Here is a 22,932-nt window from a genome sequence, read left to right as displayed (position 1 = left end):
TTCAGTGTTCAGCGCTGCAGTTATATGTGGTAAAATATTTATAGAAGCATTTTGGTCGAAAAACAAAATTAATTCAGTGGTCAGCGCAGCGGTTATATTGGGTAAAATCTTTATTGATGTATTTCAGACAAAAAACACATTTTATTCAGCTTTCAGCGCTGCGGTTATATGTGGTAAAATCTTTATTGAAGTATTTTGGTCGAAAAACAAATTTATTCAGCGCTCAGCACTGCGGTTTTATGCTGTAAAATCTTTATTGAAGTATTTCGGTCGACAAACAAAATGTATTCAGCGGTCAGCACAGTGGTTATATGCAGTAAAATATTTAGTGACGTATCTTGATGAACTTCGCGACTCTTTAGGGCTCAAAGCTATCTTCAAGCTTTGTATTCTCATTGTCTGTAACTACTAGAGTTCTGTTCATGCCAGGCAGGTTCCCCCAGAAGTATCTGGCTCGATGAGCAGCCGATACCACACTTGCATCAATCTTGACAGGATTCGTCTCCAGGTGGAGAGAAATTGTTTTTTGGAATGCTTTCTCCATCGTAACCACGTCATCGAATAAACTGAAGACTTGCGGATTCTCTCCTGTCTTAGGCAACACTTAATTTTTATTATTACATTTATTAAATATTGAATATTAAATTAAACCGAAACTTGATTAAAATTATAAGGAAGTAAACTTAAATTTGTCAATATATTATCCCAAACTTCGAAGGAAATTCTCAGACAATCAATTTGCCAAGCCTTTTGTGCCAGAGAACGTGTATTATTAAATCGTGTTTTAAGCAACACTTTATAAAGTTGAGAAATTTTAACCTTCTGTTCTGTCCCATATTCCCTATAAATGAATAGACAAAGCGTCCACTCTGTGGCCTCCTCATGCTGCTGCCAACTCCACACTCTGTCATTGTGCCACTATGTGGCCCCCTGATGCTGCCGCAATCTCCAGACCCTGTCTTTGGGCCACTCTGTGGTCTCCTCATGCTGTTCCCACCCTCCCCACTTCATGACTGGGCCAGTATTTTGCCTTTTGCCTGTCTGACATCATTATTTGTTTGACCCTTCTTCTGATCTGTCAGAAGGAAGAGAAAATGAGACGCACAACGGATCCAGTCTGTGTAGCAGCTATAAGGCCTGTATGGTCCCATCAGAATTGGCTTGTGAATTGGTAACCAAAAGCAGGAATGGGTACAAAACACAGAAGAAATGCAAATATTCCATTAACGTGTCATCTCTGTTTTGGATCCACTCCTGTTATTTTGGTCATTGCCAATATTGATCGATTATTGTGCAAATGCTGACAAAGTGAAGGTGTATCCTCCACACACAGGATCCGTTTTTTGTGGGTTATTGTTCTGACGAATCATAGGAAGGGCAAAATTATCAGTGACGTCAACACAAACTTACTGCTGACACCCTCTTTACTCTGCCGGGGGGGCTTTACTTGTATAAGCGTTTAATAGAACAGGTTCTGTTTACATCTATGTGGAATCAGCTGATGAGGGTGTAAAAGGAGTGCGCTTCTTCTTGACACTAACATTGACCTGTAAGCAGGGCCGGCGCCACCACCCGGCAAACCCGGGCAAGTGCCGGGGCCCCCTGCTCCTGGGGGGGCCCACTGTGCCTGCTCACTCCTGCAGCTGTGTCCTGCCTGTTTTGAATTCTAGGGCAGCTTACCCCAGCAATGCAGACAATTTTCGCCATGTGCACTGCTGGGGTAAGCGGCCCCAGGACTCAGAACAGGGTAGATGGAGTTGTTTCGGTAGATGATCGATCCTATGCTAGAATGTAGTTGCTAGAAGGAGGTCTGTGACATCACTGGTCACATGCTCCTTCATGGTCACATGACAGACCCTGACGGCAGCAGCAGCTTGTGGAAGGAGGAGGGGCTGTGTCCTGCAAGATGCTGTAGAGTGAGGTAGGATGTGCTGCTGGAGAACATAGAACTTGTGAGGGGAAGCATATGGAGCTCATATATGAGGGGCAGGTGGAGAAAAATATGAGGGGGCAGTGGGTTTCAAGTGGAGTGGAATCTGGTGCAATTAAGGGGGGGTTATCATACAGATCCAGGTGTATTCTGAGGGCCATGATGTGTGTCTGTCTGTCCCTGTGTGTGTGTGTCAGTCTGTCTGTCCCTGTGTGTGTGTGCCAGTCTGTCCCTGTGTGTGTGTGCCAGTCTGTATGTCCCTGTGTGTGTGTGCCAGTCTGTCTGTCCCTGTGTGTGTGTGCCCCAGTCTGTCTGTCCCTGTGTGTGTGCCCCAGTCTGTCTGTCCCTGTGTGTGTGTGCCCCAGTCTGTCTGTCCCTGTGTGTGTGTGTGCCCCAGTCTGTCTGTCCCTGTGTGTGTGTGCCCCAGTCTGTCTGTCCCTGTGTGTGTGTGTGCCCCAGTCTGTCTGTCCCTGTGTGTGTGTGCCCCAGTCTGTCTGTCCCTGTGTGTGTGTGCCCCAGTCTGTCTGTCCCTGTGTGTGTGTGTGCCCCAGTCTGTCTGTCCCTGTGTGTGTGTGCCCCAGTCTGTCTGTCCCTGTGTGTGTGTGCCCCAGTCTGTCTGTCCCTGTGTGTGTGTGTGCCCCAGTCTGTCTGTCCCTGTGTGTGTGTGCCCCAGTCTGTCTGTCCCTGTGTGTGTGTGCCCCAGTCTGTCTGTCCCTGTGTGTGTGTGTGCCCCAGTCTGTCTGTCCCTGTGTGTGTGTGCCCCAGTCTGTCTGTCCCTGTGTGTGTGTGCCCCAGTCTGTCTGTCCCTGTGTGTGTGTGCCCCAGTCTGTCTGTCCCTGTGTGTGTGTGCCCCAGTCCGTCTGTCCCTGTGTGTGTGTGCACCAGTCCGTCTGTCCCTGTGTGTGTGCCCCTTTCTGTGTCTATGGCCTCATGCACACCGGCCGTGTGCATCACGGATGCGGACCTATTCACTTGAATGGGTCCGCAATCGCTCAATGGGAAGCACTCCGTAGTGCTTCCATGGTGTTTCTGTCCATGCCTCCGCACCGCAAAAAAATAGAACATGTTCTATTTTTTTGTGCGGACGGATCATGAACCCATTCAGGTTGAATGGGTCTCAATCTGTCCCGGCCACCGCACGGACGTTGCCAGTGCATTGGGGACCACAAATTGTGGTCCCCAATGCACGGAACGGACGCATAACGGCAGTGTGCATAAGGCCTGAGGCATTGCTTAGACTCCATCCCACAGTCTAGCCAGTGCCTAATGGGTTATGGTTTAGACCACCTTCTGGTACATGTTGATAATTCCCTTTTAAACCTCAGTCCATGTCTCCTTAGTACTGGGAATCAGTGGGAGTCATATTAGAAGGTAACAAAAGGTTGGAGCATAACTAAAGGTGGAATTCCCTTTTAATGTCCCCTAAAGGTGGCCACACATTAGATAGAAGTTGGTTGATGATCGCACAGGTGTCTGTCCCCGTGTGTGTGTGTGTCTGTCCCCGTGTGTGTGTGTGTCTGTTCCTGTGTGTGTGTGTGTCTGTTCCTGTGTGTGTGTGTGTCTGTTCCCGTGTGTGTCTGTCCCCGTGTGTGTGTGTGTGTCTGTCCCCGTGTGTGTGTCACCATCACCATGCCTAGAGTGTTCCCTTTGTCTTGACGCAGCTGCATCAGGACATTCTGTGCGGGGCAAGATGAAGATGGAAGAGGAGGCAGCACCACCAGCATGGAGTCCGTGGTAGAGGCACAGGGAGGCACACTAAGGACGCAGGGAACACTACTACATGATCTACACTAGTGTTATTTGTGGTTTTACATAGGACTGCAGGTAACACAGTCATAGAGTCAGAGAAAAGTGCCTGTCCCTGCACAACATTCATGGAGCCAGAAACCCTGTGATAAATCTGGTGCAGGACTAGACAGCCAGTCTAAGCTGATGCCATCTTTATGACAAAGAAATCTGAGGCACTATTTTTTTTAAATAATTTTTTTAATTTGTAAAAAAATAAATAAAAAAAATAAACATTTTGGTGGCTTCTTGCTGAGCTCTATAACCCTTTAGTGACCAGCCTATTTTTGTCCCTAATGACCAACAAGTTTTGAGGTTTTTTTTCATCGTCATATTCCAAGCACTAGAGATGAGCGAATTGAATCAGACGAAGTGGAATTTCAGGAAAAATTCGATTTGCAATATATGCGAATTTCCTCGCGCTTCATGGTAACGAATCACAATTTTTCCTAAAATGGCGGCTACATGTGTGAGGACATGGGGCAAGGAACTCTGGGAAGGCAGGCTGACCCATAATGCCATGCATGCAGCCAATCAGCAGCCAGCAAGCCCTGTAATGTCACAGCCCTATAAATACCAGCAGCCATCTTGGATTCAGACATTTTGCAGCCTTCTGAGTGCAGGGACAGACATTGCAGGCGCTAGGGAGAGTTATACTGAAAACCTCATTGTGAAAAAAAAGCGATTTATAAGTGCAGGGAAACATTATTCAAATTGCAGGGAAACGATAGGGAGGAATCATTTCACAGCATCTTAGTGCAGGGAGAGACGTCTGAAGTTGCTAGGGACAGTGCTAGAAAAACCTCATTGTGAAAACAAAAGTGATTTACAAGTGCAGGGAAACATTATTCAAATTGCAGGGAAATGATAGGGGGAATCATTTCACAGCATCTTAGTGCAAGGAGAGACGTCTGAAATCGCTAGGGACAGTGCTAGAAAATCCCCATTTTGAAAAAAAAAAGTGATTTACAAGTGCAGGGAACATTATTCAAATTGCAGGGAAACGATAGAGAGGAATCATTTCACACCATATTTGTGCAGGGAGAGACGTCTGAAGTTGCTAGGGACAGTGCTAGAAAAACCTCATTGTGGAAAAAAAAACGCGATTTACAAGTGCAGGCAAACATTATTTGGGGATCCAAATAGCCATTATACAGCTCTGGCATTCCAGCAATTTGCTCTTGTTATTGAAGTGCAAGTGCTATGTTGAAAAGCCTTAGATCTGTGGAAAAAGAAAAATATATACGCATTTCACTTCTGCAGTTATTTGTATTGAAAGAGTTTAGTGGCCTATTTCAGTACTAAAAAGGAAAAATATATACGCATTTCACTTCTGCAGTTATATGTGGTGAAAGCGTTCAGTGTCCTATTTTAGTACAAAAAGAAAAAAATATATACGCACTTCACTGTTGCATTTATTTGTGGTGAAAGAGTTTAGTGGCCTATTTCAGTACTAAAAGGAACTATATATACACACTTCACTTCTGGATTTATTATAATTTCAGTACAAAAACAAAATATATACAGCGTTCACTTTTGCAGTTATATGTGGTAAAATCTTTATTGACGTATCTTGGTCAAAAAACTAATTTTATTCAGCATTCAGCGCTGCAGTTATATGTGGTAAAACCTTTTGGGACGTATTTCAGTCAAAAAACTAATTTTATTCAGTGTTCAGCGCTGCAGTTATATGTGGTAAAATATTTATAGAAGCATTTTGGTCGAAAAACAAAATTAATTCAGTGGTCAGCGAAGCGGTTATATTGGGTAAAATCTTTATTGATGTATTTCAGACAAAAAACACATTTTATTCAGCTTTCAGCGCTGCGGTTATATGTGGTAAAATCTTTATTGAAGTATTTTGGTCGAAAAACAAATTTATTCAGCGCTCAGCACTGCGGTTTTATGCTGTAAAATCTTTATTGAAGTATTTCGGTCGACAAACAAAATGTATTCAGCGGTCAGCACAGTGGTTATATGCAGTAAAATATTTAGTGACGTATCTTGATGAACTTCGCGACTCTTTAGGGCTCAAAGCTATCTTCAAGCTTTGTATTCTCATTGTCTGTAACTACTAGAGTTCTGTTCATGCCAGGCAGGTTCCCCCAGAAGTATCTGGCTCGATGAGCAGCCGATACCACACTTGCATCAATCTTGACAGGATTCGTCTCCAGGTGGAGAGAAATTGTTTTTTGGAATGCTTTCTCCATCGTAACCACGTCATCGAATAAACGGAAGACTTGCGGATTCTCTCCTGTCTTAGGCAACACTTAATTTTTATTATTACATTTATTAAATATTGAATATTAAATTAAACCGAAACTTGATTAAAATTATAAGGAAGTAAACTTAAATTTGTCAATATATTATCCCAAACTTCGAAGGAAATTCACAGACAATCAATTTGCCAAGCCTTTTGTGCCAGAGAACGTGTATTATTAAATCGTGTTTTAAGCAACACTTTATAAAGTTGAGAAATTTTAACCTTCTGTTCTGTCCCATATTCCCTATAAATGAATAGACAAAGCGTCCACTCTGTGGCCTCCTCATGCTGCTGCCAACTCCACACTCTGTCATTGTGCCACTATGTGGCCCCCTGATGCTGCCGCAATCTCCAGACCCTGTCTTTGGGCCACTCTGTGGTCTCCTCATGCTGTTCCCACCCTCCCCACTTCATGACTGGGCCAGTATTTTGCCTTTTGCCTGTCTGACATCATTATTTGTTTGACCCTTCTTCTGATCTGTCAGAAGGAAGAGAAAATGAGACGCACAACGGATCCAGTCTGTGTAGCAGCTATAAGGCCTGTATGGTCCCATCAGAATTGGCTTGTGAATTGGTAACCAAAAGCAGGAATGGGTACAAAACACAGAAGAAATGCAAATATTCCATTAACGTGTCATCTCTGTTTTGGATCCACTCCTGTTATTTTGGTCATTGCCAATATTGATCGATTATTGTGCAAATGCTGACAAAGTGAAGGTGTATCCTCCACACACAGGATCCGTTTTTTGTGGGTTATTGTTCTGACGAATCATAGGAAGGGCAAAATTATCAGTGACGTCAACACAAACTTACTGCTGACACCCTCTTTACTCTGCCGGGGGGGCTTTACTTGTATAAGCGTTTAATAGAACAGGTTCTGTTTACATCTATGTGGAATCAGCTGATGAGGGTGTAAAAGGAGTGCGCTTCTTCTTGACACTAACATTGACCTGTAAGCAGGGCCGGCGCCACCACCCGGCAAACCCGGGCAAGTGCCGGGGCCCCCTGCTCCTGGGGGGGCCCACTGTGCCTGCTCACTCCTGCAGCTGTGTCCTGCCTGTTTTGAATTCTAGGGCAGCTTACCCCAGCAATGCAGACAATTTTCGCCATGTGCACTGCTGGGGTAAGCGGCCCCAGGACTCAGAACAGGGTAGATGGAGTTGTTTCGGTAGATGATCGATCCTATGCTAGAATGTAGTTGCTAGAAGGAGGTCTGTGACATCACTGGTCACATGCTCCTTCATGGTCACATGACAGACCCTGACGGCAGCAGCAGCTTGTGGAAGGAGGAGGGGCTGTGTCCTGCAAGATGCTGTAGAGTGAGGTAGGATGTGCTGCTGGAGAACATAGAACTTGTGAGGGGAAGCATATGGAGCTCATATATGAGGGGCAGGTGGAGCAAAAATATGAGGGGGCAGTGGGTTTCAAGTGGAGTGGAATCTGGTGCAATTAAGGGGGGGTTATCATACAGATCCAGGTGTATTCTGAGGGCCATGATGTGTGTCTGTCTGTCCCTGTGTGTGTGTGTCAGTCTGTCTGTCCCTGTGTGTGTGTGCCAGTCTGTCCCTGTGTGTGTGTGCCAGTCTGTATGTCCCTGTGTGTGTGTGCCAGTCTGTCTGTCCCTGTGTGTGTGTGTGCCCCAGTCTGTCTGTCCCTGTGTGTGTGCCCCAGTCTGTCTGTCCCTGTGTGTGTGTGCCCCAGTCTGTCTGTCCCTGTGTGTGTGTGTGCCCCAGTCTGTCTGTCCCTGTGTGTGTGTGCCCCAGTCTGTCTGTCCCTGTGTGTGTGTGTGCCCCAGTCTGTCTGTCCCTGTGTGTGTGTGCCCCAGTCTGTCTGTCCCTGTGTGTGTGTGCCCCAGTCTGTCTGTCCCTGTGTGTGTGTGCCCCAGTCTGTCTGTCCCTGTGTGTGTGTGCCCCAGTCTGTCTGTCCCTGTGTGTGTGTGTGCCCCAGTCTGTCTGTCCCTGTGTGTGTGTGCCCCAGTCTGTCTGTCCCTGTGTGTGTGTGCCCCAGTCTGTCTGTCCCTGTGTGTGTGTGCCCCAGTCTGTCTGTCCCTGTGTGTGTGTGCCCCAGTCCGTCTGTCCCTGTGTGTGTGTGCACCAGTCCGTCTGTCCCTGTGTGTGTGCCCCTTTCTGTGTCTATGGCCTCATGCACACCGGCCGTGTGCATCACGGATGCGGACCTATTCACTTGAATGGGTCCGCAATCGCTCAATGGGAAGCACTCCGTAGTGCTTCCATGGTGTTTCTGTCCATGCCTCCGCACCGCAAAAAAATAGAACATGTTCTATTTTTTTGTGCGGACGGATCATGAACCCATTCAGGTTGAATGGGTCTCAATCTGTCCCGGCCACCGCACGGACGTTGCCAGTGCATTGGGGACCACAAATTGTGGTCCCCAATGCACGGAACGGACGCATAACGGCAGTGTGCATAAGGCCTGAGGCATTGCTTAGACTCCATCCCACAGTCTAGCCAGTGCCTAATGGGTTATGGTTTAGACCACCTTCTGGTACATGTTGATAATTCCCTTTTAAACCTCAGTCCATGTCTCCTTAGTACTGGGAATCAGTGGGAGTCATATTAGAAGGTAACAAAAGGTTGGAGCATAACTAAAGGTGGAATTCCCTTTTAATGTCCCCTAAAGGTGGCCACACATTAGATAGAAGTTGGTTGATGATCGCACAGGTGTCTGTCCCCGTGTGTGTGTGTGTCTGTCCCCGTGTGTGTGTGTGTCTGTTCCTGTGTGTGTGTGTGTCTGTTCCCGTGTGTGTCTGTCCCCGTGTGTGTGTCACCATCACCATGCCTAGAGTGTTCCCTTTGTCTTGACGCAGCTGCATCAGGACATTCTGTGCGGGGCAAGATGAAGATGGAAGAGGAGGCAGCACCACCAGCATGGAGTCCGTGGTAGAGGCACAGGGAGGCACACTAAGGACGCAGGTAACACTACTACATGATCTACACTAGTGTTATTTGTGGTTTTACATAGGACTGCAGGTAACACAACTACATGATCTACACTAGTGTTATTTGTGGTTTTACATAGGACTGCAGGTAACACTACTACATTTTCTGTACTCAGATAGCCATGACTGTGTTATCTATGCTGTTACATAGGACTACAGGTGATATCTACTGTATTATCTGTACTCAGAGAGTTATCACTGTGTAAGGGGGCCCACTGAGACTTTATCGCCCAAGGGCCCACATGATCCTGGAGCCGGCCCTGCCTGTAAGGCTGAGTTCATACTTGAGTTATTTTGTCTATTTTGGGCCCGTGACTGCCCAAATAAGTGAAGTGTGCAGTGATTCTAAGAGCGACGCCTGTCATCTACATGTCATACTGACTCACAGTATAGTTTCACCACCAAAGCAGACTTCCTATGCGTGTTACTGCAAGGCACAGTGTTCTACACTACTATAAAGGCTCTCTGCAGCCTGGAAATAGCCGTTTTTTAACGTGAATCGAAGCAAATCTTTTCGGAAATTCCGTCTAACCGACCGAATCCAATTTTTTAGAAATCTCTACCAAGCACCATTCATTTTGATAACAGCGGTGTTGTATGAGGGCTTGTTTTTGAAGAATGAGTTGAAGTTTTCAGCAGTAGCATTTTGGTGTACAAAAAAGTAAATTATGTCTTTTTTTAGCATTTATTATATAGCATTCCCCAAGCAGAATAAAGAATATACTGTAACTTTATTCAATAATACGCAATATAAACTTTTTTTTTAAAGTAAATGAAATGTATTACTGTGTTTATTGTGCCATTGACAGAGCCATGTGAGTGTTTTTTCTTTTGTGAATATAATTAGGACCTGACCTGGGTAAGGTAATTTTACTAGTTTATTTACAAATGCCTATCCAGGCAATAGAACCTATCTGGACCCAGGTATAAATTAATACTTCACTTTTATTTGAATACAAATAAAACCTAAATGCTAAGTGTGTGCGAGGTGCACTCTTTAATTGAACTTAAACAGAACCCAAAAATTAAGGGGTGTTAAAAACACAGTACAGCACTTCACTGGTAGGTGTATTGCTTTGACAATTAGGCGGGGTGAAGAGATGTGCACTATCTTTCACCCTTACCACTGTAAGGGCAGAACACTACCGTACCACCGTCCGCGGTGACTCTGCCAGCTGAGAATGGTTGTGATAACAACCATATAGAGTGGTGGGAGAAATGGAAATATCAACCCACTATGTGAATGGCGCATAAAGCGTCTCAGTTGATCTCAGACTGGGATTAGTGACGTTGCTTGGTTTGGTTTAGCAGTCAAGTTAGTTGTGGTTTTGGCTACTGTGCACCGAGTCTGTGTTGCGGTGTTAGTTGCCACTAATCCCAGTCTGAGATCAACTGAGACGCTTTATGCGCCATTCACATAGTGGGTTGATATTTCCATTTCTCCCACCACTCTATATGGTTGTTATCACAACCATTCTCAGCTGGCAGAGTCACCGCAGACGGTGGTACGGTAGTGTTCTGCCCTTACATTGGTAAGGGTGAGAGAGAGTGCACATCTCTTCACCCCGCCTATTTGTCAAAGCAATACACCTACCAGTGAAGTGCTGTACTGTGTTTTTAACACCCCTTCATTTTTTGGTTCTGTTTAAGTTCAATTAAAGAGTGCACCTCGCACACACTTAGCATTTAGGTTTTATTTGTATTCAAATAAAAGTGAAGTATTAATTTATACCTGTTTTTTCTTTTGTGGAACGAGTTGTTTTGATTGGTTTAATTATTGATTGCTTATTTAATTTCTGAGACAGTGAATTAACAAAAAAAATAGCATTTTTGGCTTTTATTAAGTATCTTATTTTTTTGCAGGATACAGTAAATATCACAAAAGTTGTATAGTTTATAGTTAAGCATGTGGAGATGCCTACTGTGTGTAGTGATGGGTAATGGAGGGAGCTATTTACAATGCCATCTAAAGAGTTTAAAGGCCAGGATCAGAGGTTTCTCCAATCCTGGCCATTCGAGCAGATAGCTGAGATACCAGTGCAAGGGTTAGATATAGTCCCCATAATAACTGCCAAAAAATGTATGGGTGGTCAGTAAGGGGTCAAGTATAGAAAAATGCAGCACTACTTGGCTAACCCTATATAGGGTAGCTGATAATGAATGCTTACATATACAATATATCTTCTTATAGTATGGCCACAGGTGCAGGATTTTTGGTGCAATTATTGAAGCTAAAATCAGAAATGGATTAAGTTGTATCTGTCCTTAATGGTTTCTCTTCTTTAGGGATTCACTCCTGATTTTGGCTTCAAGAACTGCATCAAAAAACGTCCACATGTGGCCATAGCCTTAAAGAGGTTGTCTCACCAGAGACATTGGTGGCATATCGCTAGGATTAGCCACCAATATCAACTAGGCGCGGGTCCTAGCTCTAGAATGAAGCCTCCGAATTGAACAAGAGTGCCGCACGCATACACGACTGCTCTCCATTCATTTCTATGGAAGTGTGGAAAATGACCGATCATTGCACTCTACACGCTCTGCCTTGCACCCATACAAATACACAATATCATAAGCCTCCTGACTACAATCAGACAGGGGCTCCAACAGCAAGGAGGGAGGAAAGGATGTGCCCTCCTATCACTGCATAGCCCTTGGGAGCAACGATGTGAGGAAAGCCTCTGTGATTGACTGTGTCAGCCAGAGCCACTACCACTCCAATCTTCCACTCTGGCTACTCCTGGGCTCACTGCAGAAACACCTTGCTAACCAACATACCCAATGAACACATTCAGTGATATAGAAAGCCTTGTTAAAAGTGAAGTGTGCAATGCGCTTGAAGAATATGGGAGACATTAAAGGCTAAATCAAGATGGATTGTTCGGTTTTGCATCATTTCTATACACAGACACCATATTCATTATATAGGCTGCTGGATATCGAGGAGCACAATTCTATAAAGGCATAAAAACTGCAGTTCACATTTTAGTCCCTTGAGTGAATCCATCATATAAATCCAATATACCTCTGTTTGAAGGAGTTGCTTCCTAATCTGTTCTGAATCAGTATCCTCAGCTTGTTCCAGGGCTGTCTGTTTCAGTTCACAACATCCTAAAATATCTGTAGGACAAAGTATACAGAGAAATATGGTGTATGATACAATTTGCCCAATCTGTCTTGCTTTAAAGAGGTTATCCCATGATTACAAGACAACCTCTTTGTAACAAAGCTTGAACCAGCCCTGCACCTCACATGGATCCAGAGATCTCCACATTCATGGCCCCAATTGCTCTTCTAGATTTATTTCATGCTGACAGCTCAGTGGACGTGTCCTTTCTTAGGGGGCATCTCTTTTTGGCTGCATCTCTCTCCGTGTAACGGTAATAGCTTCTCACAGGAGAAAGGACTAGAGGCAGTAGAAGGATGGAACTGAGCATGTGCATCCATCTCAGCCAGGTGGACAAATAAATAAGGAAAATAACAAACAGCAGGTGGCGCTATAAAGAGATTTTATTTAATAACTCAGTGGCTATAATACTAAATGCTTAAAAACAATAAGTGATATAGAACAACTTATTAAAAGCAGTCTAAAGCATTGCACTTGAAGACTATAAGTGGTAGTGTTCAGTGAATCAAAGTCCACAGAGTGGACTTCGATCCAAATTTCAAGGAAAATTTCCTTGTGCTTCATGCTAGCGAATTGATTTTCCATGAAATAGTGTAAAAAAAAAAATATAAAAATCATACTTACCTCATCCATTTGCTTGCAACGGGCCGGCGTCATTTTGATTGAAGATCTCGCACCAAATCCTGTGCACGGTGACTAGGGATGAGCGAATAGACTTCGGATGAAACATCCGAAGTCGATTCCATTAAAACTTTGTTCTAATGCTGTATGGAGCAGAAGCTCCCTACATCATCAAGATGTATTGGCTCCGATGAGTCAAAGTTATTGCGAGACTTTGCGTAATAACTTCATAAATGAATTTGTACCGTAAAAAAAACATTTCCCGAACTTGGGTTCGGTTCCAAGTTGGATTATAGTGGATGAGTATATAGATGACACACAATTGCACAATCTGTCTTGCTTTAAAGAGCTTAACCCATGATTGAAAAAAAATAATAATCAGACACCATATAGTACATGGCAATCTTCTTATAACAAAGATAGAACCAGCCCTGTACCTCACATGGATCCAGAGATCTCCCCATTCATTGCTCTGTCAGATTCTCTTTAGGCTGACAGCTCAAGGGTGTTTCATTTTCATAAAGTTTTTCCTTTCTGCTTCAGTTCCATCCCTATCAGAGCTCAGGAGTTAGCTGAAGGATGTAATTGACTGAGCATGTGCGTCCATCTGAGCAAGCTGGTCAGAGAAATAAGCAAAAGAATAAACAGCAGGCAGCGCTATACTGATAGTAACTCAGTGTAACTTTTTAATTACAAGCAATTACAAAACTATTCCTTTTTGAAAAACGTAAAATATTTTTCGTGGCACAGCCTCTCTAACCACTAATGCCTCCGACATTCTTCAAGTGTATTGCTTTAACTAAGATATTGTATATCACTTTATTTCTGGCCCTGGCCATTAGTGTAGGACACCCGCTAATGATGGTGGGGGCATGGCTGCTACTTGAATTGCATAGTGGTCTCAGAAATGAGCTTTGAGCTGTGATGTACTATTGAGGCATGGAGTTGGAAGTGGTTAAACACAAAAGCCTAGATTGCAGTGGAATAGCTGTATAGAGTGTGGGGGCAAAAATTAGTATTGAGCAAATCAAAGCCAAATGAATTGACTTAGATCCGAATTTCAGAAAATTTTTATTCACTGTGAAGCCAAATTTCTTTGCTCTTTATGGTAACTAATCTATTTTTCCTGAAATGGTGGTAAACAAAAAGAAAAACATACTCACCTCATCCATTTGCATGTAAAGAGGTCATTGCAGCCATCTTGATTGCTGAAACTGAGCAAAATATTGCACGGGGTGAAGTGTGATGCCACCACGTCACCACGCTAGCGAGATTTCGCTCTGTGTCTACAATCCAGATGGCTGTGGCCTTTCTGTGATCAAATGGATGTGGTGAGTATGTATATATATTGTAAGGGGTTACGCTCGGGATCGCCTTTGCTGGGGTCAAAGAACACTTGTCTTTTCCCTCCGATTCAGACCAAAAGCTGAGGAATGAGTTTTCAGCTGACTTGTAGCCAGGTTTATTCATAAGGCTGCAAATAAAAATAAAACAGCAAAAGAAAACCTAGCCTGTTCGGCACTTACTATACTTATGACGTCCCTGTCTACCTGCTGGAGGGCTTCTCACAAAACAAGGCTTTCAGCAACCTTTTACTCATGTGTGGCTCACTCACACAGACAGACTTCCTGTGTCCCCAGGCAGAGTGAGACACTGACCTCCTGGCTGTTATATCACCACCCTCTGTGCTGCTTCATTCATTACCTCACAGGTAAGAGTCTTTAACCTGCTACTTCACATAGGAGAGGAATCTTGGAGAAATATACCTCCCCTCCACCACCAATCCTGCATTGGTATCACAATATATATATATATAAACCAAATTAACTCCTGAAATTTTACTTTCAGATACCACGATCAAAGAAGAACGCGGCATCTAAGGGGTTCAATGACGGAGGCGGTGCAATCTATAGCGTAATTGCGCCCGCTATATACAAAGAAAGGTTCTTAGTGACAAAGTATTTACTCATAATCAAATTTCTTTGTGAAATTTGCATCCAAATTGAACTCTAATGTTTCAGATAAGTGGTGGCAAAGTTGTTATCAGTTTGGGAAACACCGATTAATTTTTAAATGAACCGTCCATGGATGGAGTCCATGTGTGGTCTATTTTTCCCACAGACCCATCCATTTAGATGTGAGTGAGTCATGAGAGAAAAACAGACAAAGATATAACATGCTGTAATTTTCTCCCCATGGAATGGTGGTCCATATGGAAAATCATCCATCTGAAAATACTCATTCAGCTGAATGGGTCTGGGAGATGCCCATTCAAAACTCAGACACCGCCTAGACAGAAACATTTCCCATCTGAAAGCCACATTCTCACGGTACATCAGTGAATAGTGGACCTGTGGTCTCCATAGACAGCTCAAGTTTCCATTGACTTTGATGTGTGTATTCACACATCAATGGATTTGCATGGACCATGGGTCCGTGGTGGCACCTCAAAAGCATGACCTATTTTTTGGGGGATTACAGATCCCTCATGCACACTATTGTCTATGGGTTAGTCAAAACCACGGACACAACACAGATGCCATCCGTGTTTGGTCTGTGGTTTTCACAGATTGTTGCTAGGACATACTCTGCAAATTAATTTTCAGCCTAGCAGTGTACTTGAAATGTGGATGACACACGGAGAGCAAGAAACTGACACATGGACAAAACACAGATCCTCCATAAACATCATCATGGATTAACCACTGACTATTTTAACCAAATTTCTTTTTATTAAAAGAATAAAGAACACCTTACAATCACATACCATCATAATCTTGGTGAAAAGGCAATATGACAAACGTTCCATGGAAGTGACAATTATTGCATATCAGTACCGTATATGGTGTCTAAAATGGAACCATTAATGGGACAAACAATAAAAGTAGGGAACGACGGGGAGGGAAAGAAAGGGCAGGGGGGGGGGGGGATAAAGGGGGGGGGAAGGGGGGGTCAAGAGTTTTCCAACTCCGTCAATTAAACTTTCTATAGTTTTTCCATGGTGACCAGATTTTAAGAAAGCGAAGACGTGTGAAGGAATCCCAATGGGCCAGCTCCTCAAATCTATAGATCTGATCGACCTTATCTCTCCACATTGGTACAGTAGGAGGTTCAGTATCCTTCCAAAGCAGCGGAATCAGCAATCTTGCCGCCGTGATAAGCATTGTGGGCAGATCAGATCTACAGGGAGAAAACAAGTCATTGGGGCACCAAAGTAGGATCAGTTTGGGATCCAGTTTGACTTGTGTTGCACAGACCACATTGATCAAAGCTTCTATGTTTGACCAGAAAACTTTGATCCTCTCACAGTGCCACCAAATGTGTGAAAGGGAGCCTAGATCCTTTCCACACCTCAAACACGCACTTGGGATGTCTGCATTAAGCCTATGCAGAAATTCCGGGGATTTGTACCATCTTGTAAGTAGCTTACAGTCATGTGAAAAAATTAGGACACCCTTTGAAAGCATGTGGTTTTTTGTAACATTTTTAATAAAAGGTTATTTCATCTCCGTTTCAACAATACAGAGAGATTAAAGTAATCCAACTAAACAAAGAAAACTGAAGAAAAGTCTTTTCAAGATCTTCTGTAAATGTCATTCTACAAAAATGCCTATTCTAACTGAGGAAAAAGATAGGACACCCTTGCCCCTAATAGCGAGTGTTACCTCCTTTGGCTGAAATAACTGCAGTGAGACGGTTCTTGTAGCCATCTACCAGTCTTCGACATCGGTCTGAGGAAATTTTACCCCACTCCTCAATGCAGAACTTTTTCAGCTGTGAGATGTTTGAGGGGTTTCTTGCACGTACAGCCCTTTTCAAGTCACCCCACAGCATCTCAATGGGATTCAAATCTGGACTTTGACTTGGCCATTCCAGGACTCTCCATTTCTTCTTTTTCAGCCAATCTTTGGTTGATTTACTAGTATGTTTTGGGTCATTGTCATGTTGCATGGTCCAGTTCCGCTTCAGCTTTAATTTTCTAACTGATGGTCTCACATGTTCTTCAAGCACCTTCTGATACACAGTAGAATTCATCGTGGATTCTATGATGGTGAGCTGACCAGGTCCTGCTGCAGCAAAGCAGCCCCAAACCATGACACTTCCACCTCCATGCTTCACAGTTGGTATGAGGTTCTTTTCTTGGAATGCTGTGTTTGGTTTACGCCAAACATGTCCTCTGCTGTTGTGTCCAAATAATTCAATTTTGGACTCATCTGTCCAAAGAACATTATTCCAGAAGTCCTGGTCTTTGTCAACTTTATCTCTGGCAAATGTCAGTCTGGCCTCGATGTTTCTCTTGGAAAGCAAAGGTTTCCTCCTTGCACACCTCCCATGCAAGTTAAACTTGTACAGTCTCTTTCTGATTGTAGAGGCATGTACTTCTACATCAACAGTAGCCAGAGCCTGCTGTAGTTCTCGAGATGACACTTTAGGGTTTTTGGAGACCGCTTTTAGCATCTTGCGGTCTGCTCTTGGGGTGAACTTGCTGGGGCGACCAGTCCTGGGCATGTTGGCAGTTGTTTTGAAAGCCCTCCACTTGTAGACTATCTTCCGGACAGTGGAATGGCTGATTTCAAAATCTTTTGAGATCTTTTTAAATCCCTTCCCAGACTCATAGGCTGCTACAATCTTTTTTCTGAAGTCCTCTGACAGCTCTTTTTCCTCAGTTAGAATAGGCATTTTTGTAGAATGACATTTACAGAAGATCTTGAAAAGACTTTTCTTCAGTTTTCTTTGTTTAGTTGGATTACTTTAATCTCTCTGTATTGTTGAAACGGAGATGAAATAACCTTTTATTAAAAATGTTACAAAAAACCACATGCTTTCAAAGGGTGTCCTAATTTTTTCACATGACTGTATATGAATTCTCTTCTATTCTAATACAGCGACTAAAGCCATGGGAATGTGAGAGGATAAAAGCCTTTTCCGGTTCCGAGAGGCGGATGGAAAGTTCCCTTTCCCAAGAATTGAGGAAGTGTACCTCAGGAGGGGAGGATGAGAGCAACTCTTTATATATGGTAGACAGCGGTTTAGGGATCTTACGGGTGTCTGATAGCCGTTTTTCCAACCAAGAGGAGGGCTAGCGGTAGTTAGGGGTGGTAGTTTAATCAATTTAATATCCTTCTGCAGGGCAAATACCTGAAGAAAAGGGGCATTTTTGACTTTGGGGTCATTCAAGACCAGAGTCCAATCTAGAGTCCTATCTGGGGTCTGGATCTCACTTAGGGGAGTCTCAGCCAGAAGGGGCCAGATGCCCGAAGGCGTCTTAGCATCCGGATGTATGTGGAACTGCAAGGAGGAGAGTGGGTTGCCTGGGATTGGGAATGTAAGCACTTTGGCTTTGTATTGCCTGGCCCATTCTACCAATAGGCTCTTCCATAGGGGTGAGAAGGAGGAGCTACCTGGTGAACAAGGGGATGGACCCCAAAGGATCCGTCTAATTTTAGTGGTGAGCAGAGCGCACTCTAGATGCATATACGGAGCATCATAAATGTTATTGAGAAGAGACAGACCCCAGAATAATTGAAAAGCCGCACTCTGGGAGACTAAATCCGCCAAACCTCTTCTCTATGGTCAGCACAGAGTAAGCAATTCTGGAAGGTTTGTTTCCCCACAAAAAGAGATAGAAAACTCGGCGAATGTTGAAAATAAATGAGTGTGGTAGCCATATAGGCAAAACTTGTAGTAAATACAAGAATTTAGGGGCTATGAAGGTCTTGAGGTAGCTCCTCCTTCCACACCAGGAGATAAACGGGAGTTTGATAGAATTTATGTGTTTCCTAACCGATGAGAGTAAGGGGGCATAATTAAGAGCAAACAAGTCCTTTGATTGAGCAGAGACATGTACTCCTAGAAATACTATGTCTTTCGTAGCCCATTGAAAGGGGGTAGTTCTCTGAAGGGCCACTTTCACTGAGTCCGGGCAGGTGACATTGAGGGCCATGGACTTACTATAATTGATTTTGAAGTTTGAAACAAAGCCAAACTCTTCAAAAAGGGACAAGAGCCTAGGGAAGGATGTTTCAGGATTAGACGTCATTATTAGTAGGTCATCAGCAAATGCGGCTGTCAAGTGGGTCTGAGAATTGATAGTAAGGCCCCTAACAGCAGGATCCTGCAGTATCTTACATAACAAAGGCTCCATAACTATGACAAATAAATATGGTGAAAGGGGGCATCCCTGCCTTGTCCCATTAGAGATGGCGAAGGAGGGGGAGAGCGTACCGTTTATTTTGAGTTTCGCAGGCAGGGCCGAGTACAGAGTGAAGATCGCGAATATGAACGAGTCTGGGAAACCAAACCTCGACAGAGCCCGCGACATATAATGCCAACCGACCCCATCGAAGGCCTTCTTCGTGTCCGTGCTTAACAAGGCCAAAGGCGTGGATGAGCTTCTAGCCCAGTCCATAAGATGGAGCAGGCGTATCGTGTTCTCGCAGCCCTGTCTGACACGCAGAAATCCCACTTGCTCACTGTCAATAAGATCCGGCAGGATCAGCTGAATACGTTGTGTTAATATTTTGGCCCACCACTTGACATCCGCATTTAGCAGAGAGATAGGGCGGTAGCTGCCACATTGGAGGGGGTCTTTGTTTTCTTTGTGGATTATGGTTATGTGAGCTTCTAATGTCTGAGGGGGCAGAGATCCGCCAGACAGGAGAAAGTTACAGAGTGTCAGAAAATGAGGGGTCAGAATGTCCCTGAAGGTTTTATAATATGATATGGGAAGTCCATCTGGACCTGGGCTTTTACCTGATGGAATGGAGGATAGGACCTTATCAATCTCCTCGTTTGACACAGGGGCGACTAGTTGAGAGGCTTGGAGGGGGCTAATGGAGGGGAGTTGAAGAGTTTATAGGAACTCATCTGTGGCCTGCTCAATAGAAGTGGAACCAGGGCGGTCAGGGGTGGGTAGATTATAAAGATCAGCATAAAATGCACAAAAAGCTTTTGCTATGTCATGGGCCGATTTGTGCTTATTGTCTTTTGCGTCTAAAATTGCGAGAATAAATGAATCCACGTGACGTTGCTTTGCCATGGCAGACATCAGTTTATTCCCTTTGTTCCCATGAGCATAGGCTTTAAACTTAGAGCGGAAGATAAGCTTTGCAGATTTGGCGTTAAACAGGTTTTTCAATTCCGTCCTGGCCTCCACCAATTCAGCAGCCACAGCTTGGGCCTGGGTTTGCTTATGGGTCAATTCTAGCTGTGCTATATGGGACAACAGGTTGTCTACTGCTTTGGAGCGTACTCTTTTGATATGAGAGCCCAGGGCTATTAGTTTCCCTCTAACCACTGCCTTATGGATTTCCCACAAAACGGAGGGAGAGGGAGGAGGATCACCCGCAGCATTAAGGGAAAAGAATTCAGACATAATCCGGGAGATTCTAGTTGCATTAGCAGGGTCAGAGATCAAAGTGTCATTAAGACGCCACATTCTTTCCCTTTTGGGAAGGGAGGTCATAGACATCCGGAGAAAGACAGGGGCGTGGTCTGATAATGTGATGTTACCTATCTTCGTGTCTACTACCTGGGAGACATGGGGGGAGGACAGAAATATGTAATCCAGCCTATGGAAAGATTTTTTTGCATTGGAATAGAACGTGTAATCCTGACTAGAGGGATGCATAGTACGCCAAACATCTATAACCCACAGTTTCTTCAACGCAGTCTTCAGACGGTGTAGAAGTTTGTGGGATAACTCGGATCTCTAGGAGGACGAGTCAAGGCCTGGCTCCAGGGTCACATTAAAGTCACCTCCTAGTATAAGCAAGCCCTCACTAAAAGCTGATAATTGAGCAAGGGTCTGAACAAGCCAGGGGATCTGACCCCTGTTAGGGGCATATATGTTAGCTAGGGTGACAAGTGTGTCAGCAATGTGCCCTTTCACGAACAAGAAGTGACCGTCTGTATCCGCAAGTACTGCAGAGTGTTTAAAGGGTAGACGCTTGTGGATGGCCACGCTGACACCCCTGCTAGCTGAGGCATATGAGCTGTGAAACCATAGTGGGAATATGTTTGGGGACAGTTTCAGGAGTTTTCCCGTCTGAAAATGAGTTTCTTGGAGAAATGCAATCGAAGCGTCATCCTTCTGTAACAATGAGAGCACTTGAGACCGCTTACGTGGCTCGTTCAGACCCTTGGCATTCAATGAGGCAACTACAACTGAGGCCATAGTAAAGGCAAAGAAGGCCTGTCGGCGCACAGCATAAGGACATCCAGTCTGGAAAGCAATGGACGGAGTAGAGAGGTAGAGGTGGGGAAGGAGGTTAAAGGGAGAGTCAAAAGAAAACCAAAAGACATGACAAATGAGACATAAACAATAGACAAATAACAAGGCATGTCTCCCCATGCACGGGAAGCTCGTGGTCCCACCCAGCAACTGATATGAAGGAGATCCTTTTTCATGACAGCAGACAGCCGGGATATATCAGAGGGGGGATCCTGTGGGACCATTAGGGGTTTTGAGGTGGGGTGGGAGGTCAGTAACATTACCAACAAAAAGGGCAAACATGTAACCCCAGCAAAATTGACAATGCGGATATTACATCAGATCTAAACCTGCTACATGTGCAAAAACATTAGCAACATGGGACCAAACCAAAGCCCATTGTAACGGGGCAGTGGGCTAAGGCCCGGTTTTAAGGCCACAAACAGGCATCAATCAGGCAATAAACAGCTCGGACAGAGCAAACAGAGTCTCTCCAGCCTGGGACTCAAAGACGTCCTAGTACTTTGGACTCAATAGTGGACAACCATAAGCAGGTTCAGCTTCTCACAAAGCAAAGTCACGTAGTAGTAATTTGACACCGGCTTTTCCCTTTCTTCTCTGGTCTGGTCGGCGAGACCCGGTGCCACGAATCCATGCTTGGGGGAGACGGCATCCACAAAGGCACTTCAACGGGTGCAATCCCAAGGGGGCCCCATATAGATTTAAGATTCCCCGATGTCCGCACCGTGTACTGCATGCCGTTTTTCAAAATGGCCAGGCCAAAGGGATATAAACACCGAAATGGTGTGCCTGAGGCCTTGAGAGCCTCCAAAAGTGGCTTTATAATACGCCTCTTGGCAAGGGTGGAGGGGGCCAGTTCCTGGAAGAACAAAATGGGAACCTCACCATACATGATGCGGTCTGCCTCCCTTCCCGCCTTAAGAAGTACCACATAGCTGAGGATGCCACACACTACATCCCTCGGCGGTTCGTCGGGTTTAGGCCGCAAGGCCCTATGAATGCGCTCAATCGTGATCGGTGCTGCCCTTTCCGCACCCAGCAAGGAGGAGAAATTCTCACGTGCAGCCGAATGGAGAGCCTCTACTGCGATGGATTCAGGTAATCCGTGTATGCGAATGTTTCGTCTCCGTCCTCGATTTTCTTGATCCTCAATTCGCAATAGCGCATCATTAACAAGTCTCTATGCGCATGCAGGGCCGCGCTTGTCTGACCTTCGTGCACCATTATGGCCTCCTGTGCAAGCTCCAGAGAGTCCACTCGATGCCCAATATGTCAGAGGTCTCCTTTTTTTTTTCCTCCAGGTCCTTCTTCAGAGGTGCCAGCGCTGACTCTAATAGATCTCTGAGGACCGCTTTAGAGAGAGAGGTGTTTTTCCACACCGGTCTGCGATCCAAAACATCGGAGGCGCTTCCTGCCTCCGAGCCCTCCTCTGCTTCTGAGAGCTGCCGCGCCATCTTGGACACCTCCGCGGCGGGAGTTCTGGATAGCTGTTTTTTAAGGTCTGGAGCGGGCCACTGTCGGCTCTGGTGTATCAGAGTGACGATCCTTGCCAGTTTTCCCCATTTGCACTGGATTAAAAGCTGATAATAGGGGTTACATTAGCTGCCAGGAAGAGGAGCTCAGGAACAAGCAGCCATGCAGCTCCAAGGTCAGACTCCGCCCCCTCTAACCACTGACTATTTTGTCATGGATGTTATTATAGACACAGGCATGTGAAAGAGATCTTAGGGAGAGAAAAAAGTCCCTCGGCAACATGGGAAGGCACCAGTACTTTCAAATGCCCCATGTTGGTTGTGGGATCTGTTGCAGATTTTTTATGGGGTCTTCATAAATAAACTATAACTTTCTTCTATTGGTCGACTTTCTGTGAAAACCAACATTTCCACAGTAAAACAAAATAATAACTCAAAACAAAATATGAAATATTGTCAAGGTTCTGTACTCCCGCATGATGAAATACTGTTCTGTACTGAACATTTCCAGTGATACAGAATAATACATCAGACCAGTAGGA

Source organism: Bufo gargarizans, chromosome 2, assembly GCF_014858855.1.
Source record: "Bufo gargarizans isolate SCDJY-AF-19 chromosome 2, ASM1485885v1, whole genome shotgun sequence".
In the NCBI taxonomy this organism is placed as follows: domain Eukaryota; kingdom Metazoa; phylum Chordata; class Amphibia; order Anura; family Bufonidae; genus Bufo; species Bufo gargarizans.
This window is presented reverse-complemented; position numbering follows the sequence as displayed.